The following is an 18,381-nucleotide window of genomic DNA, read 5'->3' as shown; positions in this document are numbered from 1 at the left end:
GAGTTCTTGAGAGATTTTAGACTCTAAACCTTCGAAATCTGTTTGTTTAAAGTGTCAGACGGCACTTCCTATCTTTTTTTGGGAATCTTTCTTCATTGGGAGAGAGATTTGATTCATTGAAATTGAAAAACCCTAAACCATAAACCCTAATTTCCCTAAACCATAAACCATAAACCATAAACCCTAATTTGAGGAAGAAGATGAGAGGAAGTGGATGACTGTGAGAATGGGAGGGAGATGAGGGGTTTTAAGGGGGGAGGAAGAGGATTGGGAAACCCTAATTATGGAAAGGTTTTGGGTTGGGCTGGGGTTTTATGGGCCCATGGATGTGACCTAAGTTGTTTTTTTTTTTTTTTTAATGTTGGTCGTCAAGCAGTCGAGCTTCATCGGTTAGAATTGCTAGACCTAATAACCCTAAATAAAATTCTACAGTAAATAACAAGTATCGATATGTATCACTAAACTAATGTACCGCAAACTCTGCAATGTACCACTATTAAATTTAATTAAATATATTATATATTGCATTTTTTGCGTTTCTTTAACACAGCTTGACTTTAGCTAAGATGGTGAATTGCATAATTCCTTTGTGTAGGGTCTTAAGGATCAAATCTTTGTGCTCATCATTATCTTTTTTTTTTTTTTCCTCTTCTCATTTTTAAAATTTTTTTTCCTCCTATATCACATTCAAACAAAATTATCAAATACCTGTTTGATTTATTTTACATCATACAACCAATTTAGAATTACTCGTATGACTACATTATATTTAAACATCTTATTATAAATTTTGAATATTTTGCAATTTATTAGATCCATTTTGTTTTCCTCTAGACTACCTTCAAAAATAAATATGAAATACTTGTTTGATTTATTTTACATCATACAACCTATTTAGATTACTCGTAGAAATACTTATATTATATATATGAATACTTATAAATTTCGAATCCTTCTCAATTATTAGATCCACCAAAGTTATAATTACTCATTCTTATAAACTCAATTCTGTTAATCTATATCATGTAATTTACAAAATAAGAATATTGTGAACCACTTGACCTATATGTTACTCTCTTTGTCCTTATTTTATTTTTATTTTTTTTTTGTCCTATTTGAATATTTATGGTCTTCAAAATGTGTCTTAAAACGCACATATCTTTTTTTTGACACACACACACAAAAAAAAAAAAAAAAAAAAAAAAAAAAAAAAAAACGCACATATCTTTATTTCCATACACATAAAAATATTTAAAGCATAATATAAATAAAATATGCAATGAGTCGAATCTAACAAGATCTCTCATGACTATATTATCTTTTATATATTAATGGCAATTTACAATCAAAGTTTGCAAAGTTCGACCCAAAAAATGATATTGTGGCAAAATTAAAGGGATAGATTGGAGTAGGTGTTAAGTGTATCTAATTTTGTCTCAAAATAATTTTATTAAAAATTTATAATTTATGATATATTTTATATGAATGTATAAAATATATTAAAATAAGACGAAGCAAACAAAACCCTTAATGAATTATTTTAATAACACAAAATTACACGGAATAACATTTTTGTCAAGCTTGGGTAATGGGTATTAAAGACATAGGGCATGTTCATATTTACTGAATTGAATTGAATTGAATTGAAGTGAATTGATTGGAGGTGAACTGAATTGAATTGAACTGAAGTGAGCTTAAATGAATATTTTATGAGAGAGGAAAATTAAGAGTTGAGCTGAGCTGAATTGAACTGATTGGAGTTGAATTGAACTGAACTAAAATGAACTGAAATTAAGTAAATGTGAACAGGCCCATAGAAGGGCAAATACTTTTTACTAAATATGATTTCACAATAATCTTTGTAAAAAAAACCTTTAAATCATGTTTAAAATTTGTCAATTTGATTTGGATTTAAATTGTTCAGGTTCAAATTGTGTCAACTTGATTTAATTAGGTTCGACTTGTTAGGAAGTTTATGTAAAGTCAATTCTAACAAAAAGTCAAAAAGTATAAGTACATGATCAACAAAGATGAAGGTCGATACCTATTTAATTTACCCACCCAAAAAATTGTACCTAGAACAATTAATCTATATACTATACTAAAAGACAAGCACCTCAATGTGAGACTGACAAATGTCTCAATATGATTCGCTGTCTTTTATTAGTTTTTTCTTTTATATAAATAAAATTCTATACATCTTATTCTAAATAAATACATAATTTATTATAGTAAAGTCTATTATAGGTAAAGTAATAGACATAATTTATTATAGTAAAGTCTATTATAGAGTAATAAAAGTTACATAATAATAAAAAATCTTAGTATAAAAAAATATCAAAATAACATATGATCTGATAATGGTAATTCGTAGGCATGCATGCAAGGTATATTAAGAAAAGTATCAAAAAATATCTTACTATATATAAATAATAAAAGTTACATAAGGACAAAATATCTTAGTATTAGTATGGAAAAATATCAAAATACATATGTATGGTAATTCGTATTCTAGCAAAAAAGGAGAAAGATCAAATATCTAGGATATCTAAAAACTTAAGATAATATTCTAACAAAAAAATAAGGAATATCCTATGTATAATATTCTGTTACATAATATGTTACATATTTTCTTAGCAAACTTAATTAAGATGGTTAATTTCGTTGATACTTTGTCAATTTTTTCTGGATTTCTTGCACGGCCAATGATTTGAATTTTTCTTAATCCGTTTTTGGCATCTTGTATACGGAAAAACGGAATACTTACCCTTAGGTAGAGCCTAGGTATAATATTCTGTTACATATTTTGATCAAAAAGGTATAATATTCTGTTACATATTTTGATCAAAAAATGGCAAAGATAAAATATAGTTAACATATTAAAATGAAATCATATATGTTCAAATAAGAAAATAAGATACAATATTATTTGTATTATCAACTATATAAATAAGAGTCATAATAGTCATATAAGTCGTAACAATTTTTACTTCAAGGTCATATTATCGAGGTTAATTAATATATTTTTAATGGCGTTTACTATGATATCTGATCTCACCCCTCTTAAAGAATCATGGAGAATAAAAGTCCGAATTGTGAGGCTATGGTATCAACCTGACTATTCCAATCCAAAAAAAAATAACTCACTTGAGTTAATTTTAGTTGATGAGAAGGTACACTATTATAGGTTCATAATTATTTTCTTCTTTTATATACGTTTACTTTTTGTAATATGTTTACTTGTAAATTATAATGCAAAATTGATTTTGATATGATAATGTTTAAAACGCAGGGATCTAAAATACAAGCAACTATCAAAGAATCACTCATTCGACGATTTGAAGGGCTTGTGAAAGAGGGCACTTCCCGTATTATCTCTAGCTTCGGAATGATTACTAATGCTGGCAAACATTTGGCTACTAGCCATGCCTATAAAGTGAACTTCTATTATAGGACTATTGTTAGGGATTGTGAAGATGCACAACTTCCTCAATACGGATTTGATTTTGTGTCCTTCGACAAAATCCTCAAACAACAGGTCAATGAGTTGATTTTAGTAGGTACGATTTATTATATCAATGTATTAACCATTTTTTATAAATTTCGTGTTTTTAAATTATCAACTAATATTTTTTATAAATAATTACAGATGTTATTGGAGAGCTTACCGGCATGGGCGATCTTATCAATATTTCAAAAAATGATACTCCTAATCACAAATTGACAGTTGAGCTAGAAGACTTGCAGTAAGGAATTTATCAATTCGAATTAGCCTATATACTTGACAATATTGATATTTGTTATTATACATATAAGGCACTAACTTATACGAAGTATAATGGAATTTTATATAAATATTAAAACTCTTTTTTATGTGTTGACTTCAATTACAATTATCTTCTATTTTGTAGCAAAAACAAGCTGACTTGTGCCTTGTATGGAAAATATGTTGAACAACTGTCGGAGTCTACTACTAAAGATGACATCCAAGGACCCATAATTGTAGTACTACAATTTGCTAAGATTAAGAGTTTTAGAGGTGATATTTTATTAAATATATATTGATAATATGATAAGTAATTTTCGTCCAAATTTAATAATTGTATTAAGAAAATTACCGTGATCATAACTTATCTAGATGAAGTTTCCATATCAAATTCATTATGGGCGACAAAATAATTCATCAATAATGAGGATATACCTGAGGTGCAAGATTACAAACGAAGGTATTATACACTGTTTATCATATTGTACATTATAATTTTTTTACAATTTAATTGAAACTTATATTTTTTTTTAATTATTATTTTAGTGTTCAAGGTGAAAAAAATTCACAATCGCATGTAATAAGTCACTTGTCAAGTCAAAATTCACATTCAATATCAGATGAATTCTTAAATTTGAATGAACGAAAGCAACTGGACGAGATTTGTGAGACTAATGAGGTAAACCATATAAGTTTTATAAAACAAAATTTTATGCTGGAAATTATATTGACATTATAATAAATTATTAACTTTTTTTTAATATATATTTTTGGATAGGAATGCTTTTGTGTGACTTATGCTAGTATTATTGCTATTGAAAATGATAGCAAGTGGTATTATAACTCATGCAAGAATTGTAACAAAAAGGTTGACTATGAAGGTGGTGGAAAATATTGGTGCAAAAAATGTGACTCACATGTCAAATCTGCACCGCCGAGGTAATTGGTGTTATATTATTAAATTGCAATTGTTATTAAATTTTTATTAGGATTTATTATTAAAAAAACAACTCTTATTACAGGTATAAACTTACAATAATAATAGAGGATGATAGTGGAACTGCCAGTTTTGTTATGTTTGATCGGAAAGTTTATCAAATTTTGCAAATATCTGCAGTGGATTTGAAAGAGAAGTTATCAAAGGTGTATAATTTTAATCACATATAATGTTGGCTTTGTATATACTCATTATAATAGTTTTGACCAATGATAGTAATTATCAACTATTTTAAAATGTTTGCTTCGATTGATTCTTCAATAATTGTGACAAATGTATTTTATATATTTGTAGGATGGCAAAGATGATTCATTTCCGGAAGAACTTGACATGCTTATCGATAGGAAATTTTTGTTTCGATTTCATATCTCTAAATACAATCTTAGTCATAGTTGGGATAAGTATACTGTCCTAAGAATAAGTGATGATGAGCAATTGATCAAATCATTCTTGGATGTCAACGGTGGTTTGCAGGTAATTAATAATTCATATTATTAAATTCAATAAATATTTATCCTTAATAAAGCTTTAAGCTATTATTTAATTTATCATGTTTCAGGAAAAGGATGTGGAGATTGAGTCTATTGATGAATCAAGTAAATCTTCGGTCGACAAAGATAAGGTCATATATTAAAAATCTACCAAAATTCTCTACTTTAATTTTATTTTTTTTTTATAATATGTATTGATATATATACTCCGTATTTGTGTTTTGTAGGAATTGGCCACCGTTGTATGTGATAATGAAAACCCTAATGTATCCTTTGTCACTCCAACAAAAAGACCTCTTGATGATGCTACAAATGTAGAGATTGATGATGAAATAAGTTCGGCACAACGCTCTACTAACAAAAAGAAGGTCGTGGTTAAGATTGAAAAGGAAGACAATACCAACAATGGATGATTTTCAGCTACTTTTAATGTTTTATATAATAAAAAATATTTAGGACCTCTTAATAATGTTAGTATTTTGAATACAAAATAAATTATCTACATTATGAGTTTTTCAATGACTATATGGAGTGTTTCTTTGAACGGTTTTATCTTAATAATATGCTAATCTTAGTAAATTTATATCTTCAATTTTTATTAATAGCATGATATTTTTATTTATTTTTTTACAAAAATAGCATGATATTTTGAATGTGATAATCAATGAATATAGTTTACATTAGATTCCTTAACCATGTGAGACACTAATGTAGTATAAGTACAATACTTTGACCATATTTTTTTTTACCATTGTACTAAAAACATCTGTAGCCATGTATAATACATTTGGATTGGTTTTTTACTTATATTTTCATTATATTAAACAAGTTTAGAAGCGCGTGCACAACAAAAAAAAATTATAACAGAGAGGAATGTAATAAATATATACGAAGTACATGGTCAGCTATGATACATTATGAATTACTTCGTAAAAGATTAATTTCACTTGATCTCTGTCATCACTTCATGGTTTATCTCATTGTGCTTTAACTCTCAAGCATACAAAGTTAAATCAATTATGGAGTAACTCTAAACATCAAAATATTTCACACAAACTTTTGTATTCTAGATTTAATTAAATTCAGCAACATAAAAATAGAAAGAATATAGTACTAACCCTTACTATTTAGCTTCACATTGTAGCAGACTTGTAATTAATCTTTAATACGAAGTATTTGTTTGACAAATTTTTTTTTTTAATGGAATATTTGTTTGACAATTAATACAAAGTAATGTGAATTTTGCAATAAGCCAATAATGAAAGTAAATGGTTTGAACTTAAAATTGGGAGAACAATGAGAACAAAATGAATTCAAGGAAACTTGTAAGTAAATGATTTTGATATACACCGATTAAAATGAGTTACCATAATTCATGGCGCAATTAGAATTGGGAGGTGTAAGTATAATGTTAATAAATTATTTAGAGAGGGTAAAATGGTCCATTCAAAATTTCCCAACCAAAAACACCTCTTCTCTTTATATATTACATAGATAATCTTTTGTATTTCCTAATAATAATATAATTACAAATATCAATGGTCAAAGTTGAATATTAACATGTGTGTGATAGTTAAAATGTTGCGATTAATATGAAACGAAAGAGTTATTCAATAAAAAATGGAATATTCTAAGTATCTTATTTTACAAATTACGTCATCTACATACAATATAATGTTAAAAAGGTTTGAAAATTCTCAAAATATTCCAGACATATGCACATGCAAGGTAAAGTAAGGAAATTATAAGATAAAATATCTTAGTATGTGTATACATATAAATAATAAAAGTTATGTAAAGAAAAAAAATTACTTAATATAAAAGATATCAAAATTACATTATATATGGTAATTCGTATGAAGTTATGTAATAGATCCAAAGAAAATTAGTAATATTTTTAAACTCAACTTTTAAACCCATTTTCTTTTAACAAACCTTATGACTGGTAACCGGGTAATCAAGACTTAATTTCCCTCCTTAATCAAGACTTAATTTCCCTCCTTAATCAAGACTTTCTTTAATCTTCTCCAACTACTCCTCTGCCAGCGCCATTAATGACTATTCAACCTCTGTAATTTTTTTTTTTAATTTTCTGGTTTCTTTAATGCCCAGTTGAATGTTGCGAACTGAATTGTTGCGAGAAATGGAGGAAATTCGTGGACTTGGTGTACTGTACGAACAACAACAATTGCGAATTGGGAATTCCGATAGATTGATTTTTCTCAATTTCGACTTGCTTAGTACTAATTACAGGTAACTTATCTAAACTCTTATATAATTTTGATTGGGTTTTGTCAATTTCAAAGTGATTTGTTGTATTTGGTGATGTATTGATTATAGTATGAACTTGCCAGCGCCATTACTAATTAGGGAATTTTGATTGTTTTTTTTTTTCTTTTTTTTTTTCTGAATTCTATATATATTAAGGAAAATTTGGACGCTCGTAGTGATTAGTGACAGACATGTCTTCAATGGCTTCCGTTGTTGAAATTTATTCATTATGTGGTTAATTGTCTTTTATTTATTCCATTTGTCTCCCATATTTATATAATATAATATAATATAACTTCTTTATATAGTAGTTTCATGTTTATGAACTAATTCTTATAACTCGATTATTGAGAGTAAACTTTAATTCATGCATGAATCTTAATTGAAACACTTAATTAATCTGTTTTGCATTTTATAAAAGATTTTTCTATGGATCCAAATTTTGCGAAATTTGCAAGACTAAGGAGGAAGGCTATTCTAACAAGGAAGCGTCAAAGAAAAGAAATTGATTACTCTGGTACTTTTTCAATACCCATACATCTCTTACGTACTCAAAATGAAATAAGAACGCTATTTACAAGTACGTATATATGATCAAAGCTAACATTTAATTTATTGATTTAGGTTCTACAGACCAAGCAACAAAAACAAGGCTACAAAGAGAGCAATCATTCAATAGTGGTAAGAGAATCCCTTTGGGTGACATTTCAAATGGTCAGGTCCATCATATTTTGATCAACATTTTATATTTTACATACTTTACTTCTAATTCATCAATTAATAATTCATAATCAATATAGTATAAGTGGAGACTTCCTATGCATAATATCCTAATCTTGAGAGTATGTGATGTACGTAGTATGAATTTAGCTACATTTTGTGTTGAATGTGCAATAGTGTATGAGCTAAAATTTATATGTGAAATAATTTGTTGATAATATATGCTAATCCTCACGTATTGTATTTTTCATGAAGCAAATCATATTCACAACTTAATTCAAAGAAATGATGTTTTCATCCAATGTGATGGTACTCAAGCAAAGAAAAGGTCTAACTCTAAATCCATCAGAAGTACAACATTTGCTTCTACTTCAAGTTCGGGTAAGTAATTAGATTTATTCAATTGTATGGAATAGTAACTTTTAATTTTTTTTTGCAACACTCAAGGTGATTTTCTACGATACAGTAAAAGATATTTTAGCAACTAATCTATGCTAATCATCACTATTTGTATTGTTTCAATGAAGCGAATCATGCTGAAAACCGAATTCAAAGTGATGGTGTGGCTCAAGATAAGACAAGGTCTATCACAAAATCTGTCACAAGTACTATGTCAAATTGTGCTACTACTTCAAGTACTGGTAAGTAATCAAATTCATTCTATAATATTATAGTTTATATAGTATAGCTTGAAGGTTTAGATTGTGCAAATGAAGACGTGTTACATGAGCCATAACTCAATTTCTATCAATAACACTTTTAATAATTATATACTCAAGGAGATCAAGGTATATTACAAATATAAGTATTGAGATTAAATTTAAGTTATATATCTATTTAATTTTAAGGTACTTTTGATGAACTATTGATAATTAATTTAATCTACAACAAAACGTATTAATATTTTAACTATTTAGCAAAAAAAAAAAAAAAAAAAAAAGTCTCAACTAACAATATTTTTTTAATGTTTACTTAGAGTATTGGGACATTGGAGATCCGACTTGTATTTGTAAATTTTGTGGAGCCATGTTATGGTACGAGGAGCGATTAGAGAATAAACGTGGCTCATCAAAAGATCCAAAGTTTTCATTATGTTGTATGCAAGGAAAAGTGCAGTTACCTTTACTAAAAGAATCACCACCACCCTGTAGACACCCATTTGTGTCTCCCCAAAACCAAACCCAGTGATGAATACCTTTCGCGTCGAACTATAATCGAATGAGGTGAAAGTGTGAAAAGTCTAGTGTTGCGGTTAGTTTTTATTAAAAATCCTTCTTTCTGTTTTCAAAAACCCACTCTATTTTATGAAAACGTCCAATTAAGTTTATTTTGGTCCATGATAAGGGTCCAATAATGGTGTAGTTGGATGGGGTTTGAAAATACCTTTCCAACGATATATTATAAGCCCAATTCCGATGAATAATGAGGAAGTTATGGCCAAAATATTAAGCTGGGCCCAAACCGGATTTTACCTACGACCCAATGATCATGAGGAGGGTCCAAAGGTTTAATCCTATTCCTAAACTAATTAGGATTGATTAGAATCTTCTATAAGTTTCTAAAATATCTTAATTATCCTTTTTTGAAAAGATAAGATCATAGAGTTTGATTTGAATATAAACTTTCCTAATTCTATTCGGATTTAAAGATGTTCAAAGATAGTCAGATATTATTTTCGTGCCTCATTTTTTTTATCCAAATTTTATATGGTTGGATAGATCTTGAAATTATCTTTCCAATGATATATTATAATAATAAATCCGAGCTATAACAAAAAAGATATGAAAAGAATACGAAACACCCTTTCACTATTTCGGCCATATCTTTTTGTCTACAAAATATTTTAATCTGATTCCAATTGAATTAGAAATTAGACTTCAAGAGCTTTCCAACGACATATTATATGACTTATTTGGACTTCTGGATCAAAAGATATGATAAAAACAAAATCCGCAAAAACTGTCTCTGTCGCCAAACGACAGGTTTGTCGCCTCGCGACAAGATAAATTCTTAGCGACAAGGTCGGTTTGTTAGCGACAGAGTGGAGTTTTATTCCTTATCAAATTCTATGATTTTCCGGACTATTTTCTTATAAATAGGGTCCTAAACCTCTGTTTTTAATCAATCAATTCTCATATACAATCAACTTTCAACTCTCATCAATTCTCTCTATTCTCTCATCAAGAATTACTTAATTCTTAATCTCTCTCTCTTTTTCTAAACTACCTTTTTACTAAACACAATTCCGCATTCACAAGACTTAGAATCTCTTAGCCAAGTTCGAAGTTGCCTTCGCCCTAGACGTGAAAGGTTTAATATTTTCTGAGGGTTTGGTCCCAAATCCAGTCTAAACTTTTTAACTCTTTCTTTCAATAATTTAATTTAATTCTTTGATTTATTATTTTCATTGAAGTTTACTAACTTGTGTATTTTGTTATTAGAAAGAGGTACGAGGCTTCAAAGTATGTAATCTTATTACTCTCTTTCAATGTAGAAAGCATGTTTATTATTGTTTAATTTCTAGTATCATGTTAGGATGTTATTTTATGCTTTCTAGTATCATGTTTAGGATGCCTTTTATTATTTCTAATATTATAATCTCATGTTAGTACCATGTTAGGTTTAAAGCTTTGATCTTTATTGCTTAGTGACATGCTAGGATTTGTTATTAATCTTGTTAGTATCATGCCTAGGATCTTGCTATTATATTTAAGCTTTATTATGCCTTAACATGATTATTATTATGGTTATTATGATTACTTATTATTATGATGATTATATTTTATTTATTATTATTATGTTGCTTGATTTATTTTTATTGTTATTGCTTGATCACACCTTTTATGATTGTTAAAGGGAATTTGTACTTGAAATCACGCTTAATAAGATAATTAATAATTTGGTTTAGGCTAATGTGATTTTAACTCAAGTGATCGCCAATAATAGATTTATTTGTGCATTAATATTCAACCAACATAAATTAAACAGGGTAGGTTTAATATAATGTTTGTATGTTATTCGAAGAGCGCACATGAATACGAGCAGAACAAAGTAGAGGCCTATTTTATAGGGCGGGTCCTTTCTTTTGTAGATTGGATTCGTACCCTCATCCCCGAACCCTGTTTGGTTCAAGACCTTATGGATTTGATGGTCCTTTTGGATTGTCTTTTGGGTTTACAAGTTCCTAAAACTTGTTGGCGACTCTTTTTGCTCTTTTTCTTTCCCTTTGGAACGCCACCGTACTTTAGTGTATGATCACAGTGGGGTTCAAGTTTAGGATCTTAGTGCTTGAAATATTCCCTACACACCCCTTAATGGTCTTTAAAGAAGGATGATCCTAGAAGTAACCATTTTCTAGAAAACATAAGACCTTATAACAGTATGCACTCATTTACCTCAATGGGAGGAAGGATCGATTCAACAATTAATCATGGTAGAGGGCCTTATACCTTTAGATTGCATGGTCAAAATTATCACAAGATAGGAAGTTTGTTACCGACTTCCGGATCATCTCCGAAATTTGCTCAATTGTACATCTATGACACTGAAAATGAGATTTCCAACAGAAAGTTTAATATGAGGTGTGTAACATTTATCTTTCATACATGAAATATTATTCATTCAATTGAAGGATATTATTATTACAAATATAATACTAACACTTTTTTTTTTGGGAATTTTTTTTTTTTTGCATAACTATTTAAGAAATTCTGATGATTTCGATGATGGGATTATTAATGATCTCAAAACTATGCTTGATCTACACAACCTTCTTGCTCAATTTTTAGGATGGCAAGGGATCGTTTTATTTCTAATGCTTCTCAAGATGTTAAGCTAAAGCTTATCGGAAGTAGGGGAACAGATGGGCGGACATACAACCTCCCAAGTGCATCCGAAGTGGCAGCACTTATTGTTGGTGATGTAGGAAGTTCTACAGATAGGGATATTATTGTGGAGAAACAACCTGGTGCACTTCAACGCATCAACGAGTTACACCCTTCTTACCTCGCTTTACAATATCCATTATTATTTCCATATGGTGAGGATGGTTATAGGGTTGATATTCCATTAAGGGACACTGGAGCTACGAGGAAAAGGTCTAGGCTAAGTATGAGAGAGTTTTTTTGCATTTAGGATTATCGACAGACTCAATGAAGCCGCGACACTATTGTTGTCAAAAAAATTATTCCAACAATTTTTGGTTGATGCTTATACAATGATCGAGGCAGAGAGACTTTCTTACATCCGAACACACCAAAAACAGCTAAGATCAGAATTATACAAGAATCTTGCTGATGCCGTAATGAGAGGAGACACAGAGCCATCTTCCACCGGAAAGAGAGTAGTTTTACCTTCATCATTTACTGCTGGACCAAGATATAAGATGGAGAATTATCAAGATGCAATGGCCCTTTGCAAGTGGTATGGATATCCGGATTTATTTATAACATTTACTTGTAATCCAAAATGGCCAGAAATCACAAGGTTCGTTGAAAAGAGAGGTTTGAGGCCAGAGGATAGACCAGATATCCTTTGTAGAGTTTTTAAAATGAAGCTAGATCGCTTAATAAGTGATCTAAAGGAGCAAAAGATATTTTCCTTCGAAGTTAATGCTTGTAAGTCATCTCTTTTTCTCTGTTTGAATATATCTTTTAATTTGTTCGTCAATTTATTGTTTCATGTGGTTTTGCGAGAGAGTGCAAAAGAAAATTTAGATTAAATAAAGTAAAAATACGTAGTAAAATATATCAATACTCATGAAAATTAATTTATTGCATTTTTTTAAAAAAAATTATCATTATTTTCTAAAATTTGCAGTAAACTAATTTGGAGGTAGTAGTGGGTGATGGATATTCTTTTATATGTTGATGTATATAATATGTCGTATATGTTTTAATGTGGACTTATTCCTCTTGAACTTCAAAGGAATATTGAAATGGTTGTAACCATATAAAAATGTTAAGATTTTTATTAGGCTTACAAGATAGTGGGGGACACTATTAATTCCATTTCTCTTCGTTTCTACAACAACATTATCAATCATATTTAGTCCTAATGGAATATCCTAGCTTTTAAGGGATTGCTCAAACCAAACTCAAACTACTTATAACAACATTTGGATATTATATTTAGATGGTATCAAGAATAAAAGAATGACATGATTTATATCGACTTGATATGAAATTTTAAATGATTAATTCAAATTGGTTTTTTTACTTTAAATTATATAAGTTATGCATCTTATTATGTTTTGATATATTTTTTAATTTTTTATTTACTAATTAATTGAGTTTAATAATTTCAGTGGTTTACACAATAGAGTTCCAAAAGAGAGGATTGCCTCATGCTCATATTCTTCTTTTTTTACATCGTGAAAGCAAGATTTCTAATGATCAAGAAATTGATAAAATCATATATGCTGAAATTCCTGATCCAAAACAAGACCCCAAGTTGTATAAAGTTGTGGGTGATCACATGATGCATGGTCCTTGCGGTGAATTAAATCGAAACTCTCCTTGCATGAAAGAGGGTAGGTGCTCGAAACATTTCCCAAAAAAATTTATCCAAGAAACAAGTGTTGATGAAGAAGGGTATCCGATGTATAGAAGACGAGACAATGGAAGATTTATTGAAAAGAATGGAGTAAAGTTGGATAACAGATTTGTTGTTCCATATAATCCAACACTCCTCCTAAAATATGGTGCTCATATCAACATTGAGTGGTGTAATCAACATAGGTCGATCAAGTACTTATTTAAATATATAAATAAAGGAAATGATCGGATCACTGCTGCCATTTCTAAAGGATCTGAAGGACCTTGTGATAATGTTGATGAAATTCAAGCATACTACGACTGCAGGTATGATTTCATGTACTTATTTAAAATTTTAGTTGCACAATAACTTATTTAAATTACACATGTAATGAAATTTAGTTCATGGAAAATACGTACTTAGTTAATGGCAGAAATTTACCATGCTTATACTATGGTCGTTTTATTGCTGCTCTTGATATCACAATATGTGACTATTTCCTAGATGTAAGGTTATGATTGTTGATTGGAGGGAGGAAACATTGCATGTTTTCAGCAAAAATGTGCTCGTGAAACAAATTGCTAATGCTCAAAGCATATAAAAGAGTTCAATGGCCTCCATCTAAAAACATGCTATAAAAGCTTATATGTTACAATATGCTTTGCTTAATCATCCACAACAACTACAAGTGTCACTAGGTCAATTAGATGATTGAATTGCCTTTTTTTCCCCTCCGACTAGAAAAGATTAGATTGTTATAGTATATTGCTATTGTATAGTACAGATTAGTACCTCGTATGTACTAAAAATTTATCCAAAAACAATAATGTATGGAACTAAGAGTTTGAAAATATTTTGTTCAACTTCATCTTCTGAAGGAAGTCCATTATCTATTTTTAATTTTATTTTAATTTAATTTATTGTTTGAAGGTATATTTCACCCTGTGAAGCAGTGTGGAGAATTTTCGGATTTGACATGCATTATAGAACTCCTTCTGTCGAAAGACTAAGTTTTCATCTTCCTGGTGAGCAAAATGTCGTGTTCGAAGATGATGATCCAATAGATGCGGTATTAAATAAACCTTCCATTGGGAAATCTTAGTTTTTGGCATGGATGGAATGTAATAAAAAAGATGCGAGAGCTAGAAAGCTCACTTATGTTGAGTTTCCAACAAAGTATGTGTGGAAAGAAGGCAAGTGGGAAGAAAGGCAACGTTCATTTTCTATTGGAAGAATTTATCATGTCCCTCCAGGTTGTGGTGAAAAGTACTATTTGAGAATTTTGTTGAACCATGTGAGAGGTCCGACATGTTATGAAGATATTAGATCAGTCAATGGTGTTTTATACTCATCTTTTAAAGAAGCTTGCTATGCAAGAGGGTTGTTAGATGATGACAAAGAGTACATTGATGGAATCACGGAAGCAAGTTTTTGGGGAACTGCAACCTACCTTAGGAGCCTTTTTGCATTGTTGTTATTGTCAGATAGTCTATCAAGACCAGAACATGTGTGGAATGCGACATGGCATTTACTATCGGAGGATATTCTTCACAAACAAAGGCGTTGTCTACAAATTCAAGGTAAGCAAATATTTGTTTGTCAATACTTGAGATTAAATTTAAGTTTAATAGTTAATTTGTAATTAAGATTAAGCTATATATATGAATTGATTTGATTGTTTTTTTTTTTGATACTTCATTCATAATATATAGCCAATATAGGTGACCATTTTAATTCCCTTGATATGTTATTTCTTAAGCTGTTAGATTTGGATTATTTATTAGGTGGGTCTTTGTATACTATAAACATATGTCGTTCCACTAGCTGTAACTCTATGCTTATAACTTGTACAATGTATATATTCTCTAACTTGTAATGCAATTCTCATGGAATCAATTTTATAAAATGCAAATTCCTTAATTTATATCCCAATTTTATGTATAGAATATTTCTTATTTCTAAGGCGATTATATATATAATCAAATGCAAATTACCATAAGTAAATTTCCTATATATAATATTAGAATAGTATACTTTGAATATCCTTTTTTTAAAGAATATTATCTTAATCTGTAAGATATTTTAGATCTTAATTAGTTTCCTCATTCGTTCTCCCTAGAATATTATGTTTATAATGAAAGAAGATAATTCCTCAAATATTAACAACCCTAACAAATGCATTATATACACTGTAAGCTACGTATGGTAAACTATAAAGTAGGCCTAATTTCCTACAATTAATGGAAGACAAATATACACTAAGCATATATTTTTTTTGGTGCAAATATACACTAAGCATATATAACTATAACTAATATACAATAAGAATACATTGATACTTATCAATATATTCTAACATATAATATTACTACTATTTCTTATAAGATATTTAATATGATGTGATCATGTGAATGCAAATTACCATGACTTACGTAACGAACTCACTTTTTGTTCTTTTTTTTTTCCTTTTTTTTGAAACCTTTTTTTTACACCTAACTAACTCAATTTTGATTAAAAAAAAAAGACTTTTTATTTTTTTTATTTTACATACTTTACGTTATATCCTTTTGGTTTTCATATGTTATTCTTTATTTTCATACATGTGAATGCAATTATAAATATCTACACTACTTTACTTTTTTGTAATATATTAGGCCATGTTAACTTTGAGAAGGATAGATGCGTGAAAATTTCCTTGATGCATTTGGATGTTTAGTTGTACGTTTGGTCGCACATTTCCATTTTTTGTTTTAACAATACATTTGCATAATTGAGTATACATAATTATGTACTACGTACCTCACAATTTTACAATAAGCTTTAATGCAAATCATTGACATAATTTCAACTATATTATAGATTTGCAGTTAACAGATGATCAGCTAAAGAATTTCACTTTATCTGAAATAGAAAATTTTTTGCAAAGTAATGGTAGCACACTTCGAAAATATCCCATGATACCTTTTCCAGATGATATGCTAATGTCAGAAGGAAGAAACAAGTTGATTCAAGATGAGTTGCAGTATGATAGATCATCATTACAACAAGAATATGAGGCCCTTTGTTCAAGTCTTACCGATGAGCAGAAAGAGGTGTACAATAAAATCATGAGTGCGGTTTCAAAAGATGAGGGAGGTGTTTTCTTCATATATGGCTATGGTGGCACGGGTAAAACTTTCATTTGGAGAACTCTATGCGCTGCTATAAGATCCAAAGGAGAAATTGTGCTCCCTGTTGCTTCAAGTGGAATTGCATCACTTCTCCTTCCCCGAGGAAGAACAGCTCACTCTAGGTTTAAAATACATTTGAATGTAACGGAAGACTCAACATGCAATATAAAATCGGGAAGTGATTTGGCGGAGCTTTTAAAAAAGACAAAGCTTATCATTTGGGATGAAGCTCCTATGGTAAATAAATTCTGTTTTGAAGCACTAGACAAAAGTTTAAGAGATGTTTTAAGGCCTTCAGAGCAACCATTTGGGGGTAAGGTAGTTGTCTTTGGAGGAGATTTTCGACAAATCCTTCCAGTTATCTCGAAGGGAAGTAGACAAGACATTGTGTTTGAAACAATCAATTCATCTTATTTGTGGAATTTTTGTGAGGTCCTAAAATTGACAAGAAATATGAGGCTTCAAGTAGGACGATCAAATTCAAGTAATATAGATATAAGAGAATTTTCAGAGTGGATATTAAAAATTGGAGATGGTACGGTAGGAGAGCCAAATGATGGTGAAGGTACTATAGAAATTCCTGATGACAATCTGATAAAGGAAGCAACAAATTCGATCGAAGCAATTGTCGATAGTACTTATCCATCTATTCTTCAGAATTTGTGGGATCCAAAATACTTTCAAGAAAGAGCAATTTTAGCACCAACTCATGAAAATGTTGAAGCTATAAATGATTATATGTTATCTTTAATGCCAGGTGAAGATAAAGTTTAAATTATTACTTGCTTATAAATGATTACTTCTTAATTTAATATATAAGATTTTTATTGACTATTACTTGCTATCTTTAATGCTAGGTGAAGAAATAGAGTACTTGAGTTCTGATAGCATATGTCAAGCAGATACAACCATGGGAATTGAAGACTTTTATCCACCCGAGTTCTTAAACACCATTAGATGCTCCGGTTTGCCAAATCACCGGCTAAGATTGAAGGTTGGTGTTCCTGTCATGCTTCTCAGAAATATTGATCAGTCTTCTTGCTTATGTAATGGTACCCGATTGGTGATAACTCAGCTAGGAAAGTATGTTGTTGAAGCCAAAATAATTTCAAGTAGTAACATTGGGCATAAAGTGTTCATTCCTAGAATGGTCCTAAGCCCATCGGATACTACCACTTTGCCAATCAAGCTTCAGCGTAGACAATTTCCATTGGTAGTTTGTTTTGCTATGACAATAAATAAAAGCCAAGGTCAATCACTCTCACATGTTGGTTTATATCTACCAAGATTAGTCATGGTCAGCTTTATGTTGCAATCTCCAGAGTTACAAACAAGAAAGGTTTGAAGGTTCTAATATGCGATAAGGACAAAAATATTGCTAACACTACAAACAATGTAGTATACAAAGAAGTATTTCAAAATTTGCCATGA

The 18,381-nt window shown here is 29.7% G+C and overlaps 1 non-coding gene and 1 pseudogene across 1 annotated transcript; one reads left to right on the top strand and one right to left on the bottom strand.

The window, feature by feature from the left end:
- Nucleotides 1-34: 34 nt before the first annotated feature.
- Nucleotides 35-101, bottom strand: LOC145590464 (small nucleolar RNA U49). The gene has a single exon (XR_014102058.1). It is a non-coding gene; the product is annotated as a small nucleolar RNA U49 (small nucleolar RNA).
- Nucleotides 102-3,029: 2,928 nt separating this feature from the next.
- On the top strand, nucleotides 3,030-18,381 carry LOC145588981 (uncharacterized; annotated as a pseudogene).

This window comes from Chenopodium album, chromosome 17 (genome assembly GCF_948465745.1).
Source record: "Chenopodium album chromosome 17, dcCheAlbu1.1, whole genome shotgun sequence".
Lineage (NCBI taxonomy): Eukaryota > Viridiplantae > Streptophyta > Magnoliopsida > Caryophyllales > Amaranthaceae > Chenopodium > Chenopodium album.
The sequence above is the reverse complement of the archived record's forward strand: the minus strand, read 5'-3'. Positions and strand labels throughout refer to the sequence as shown.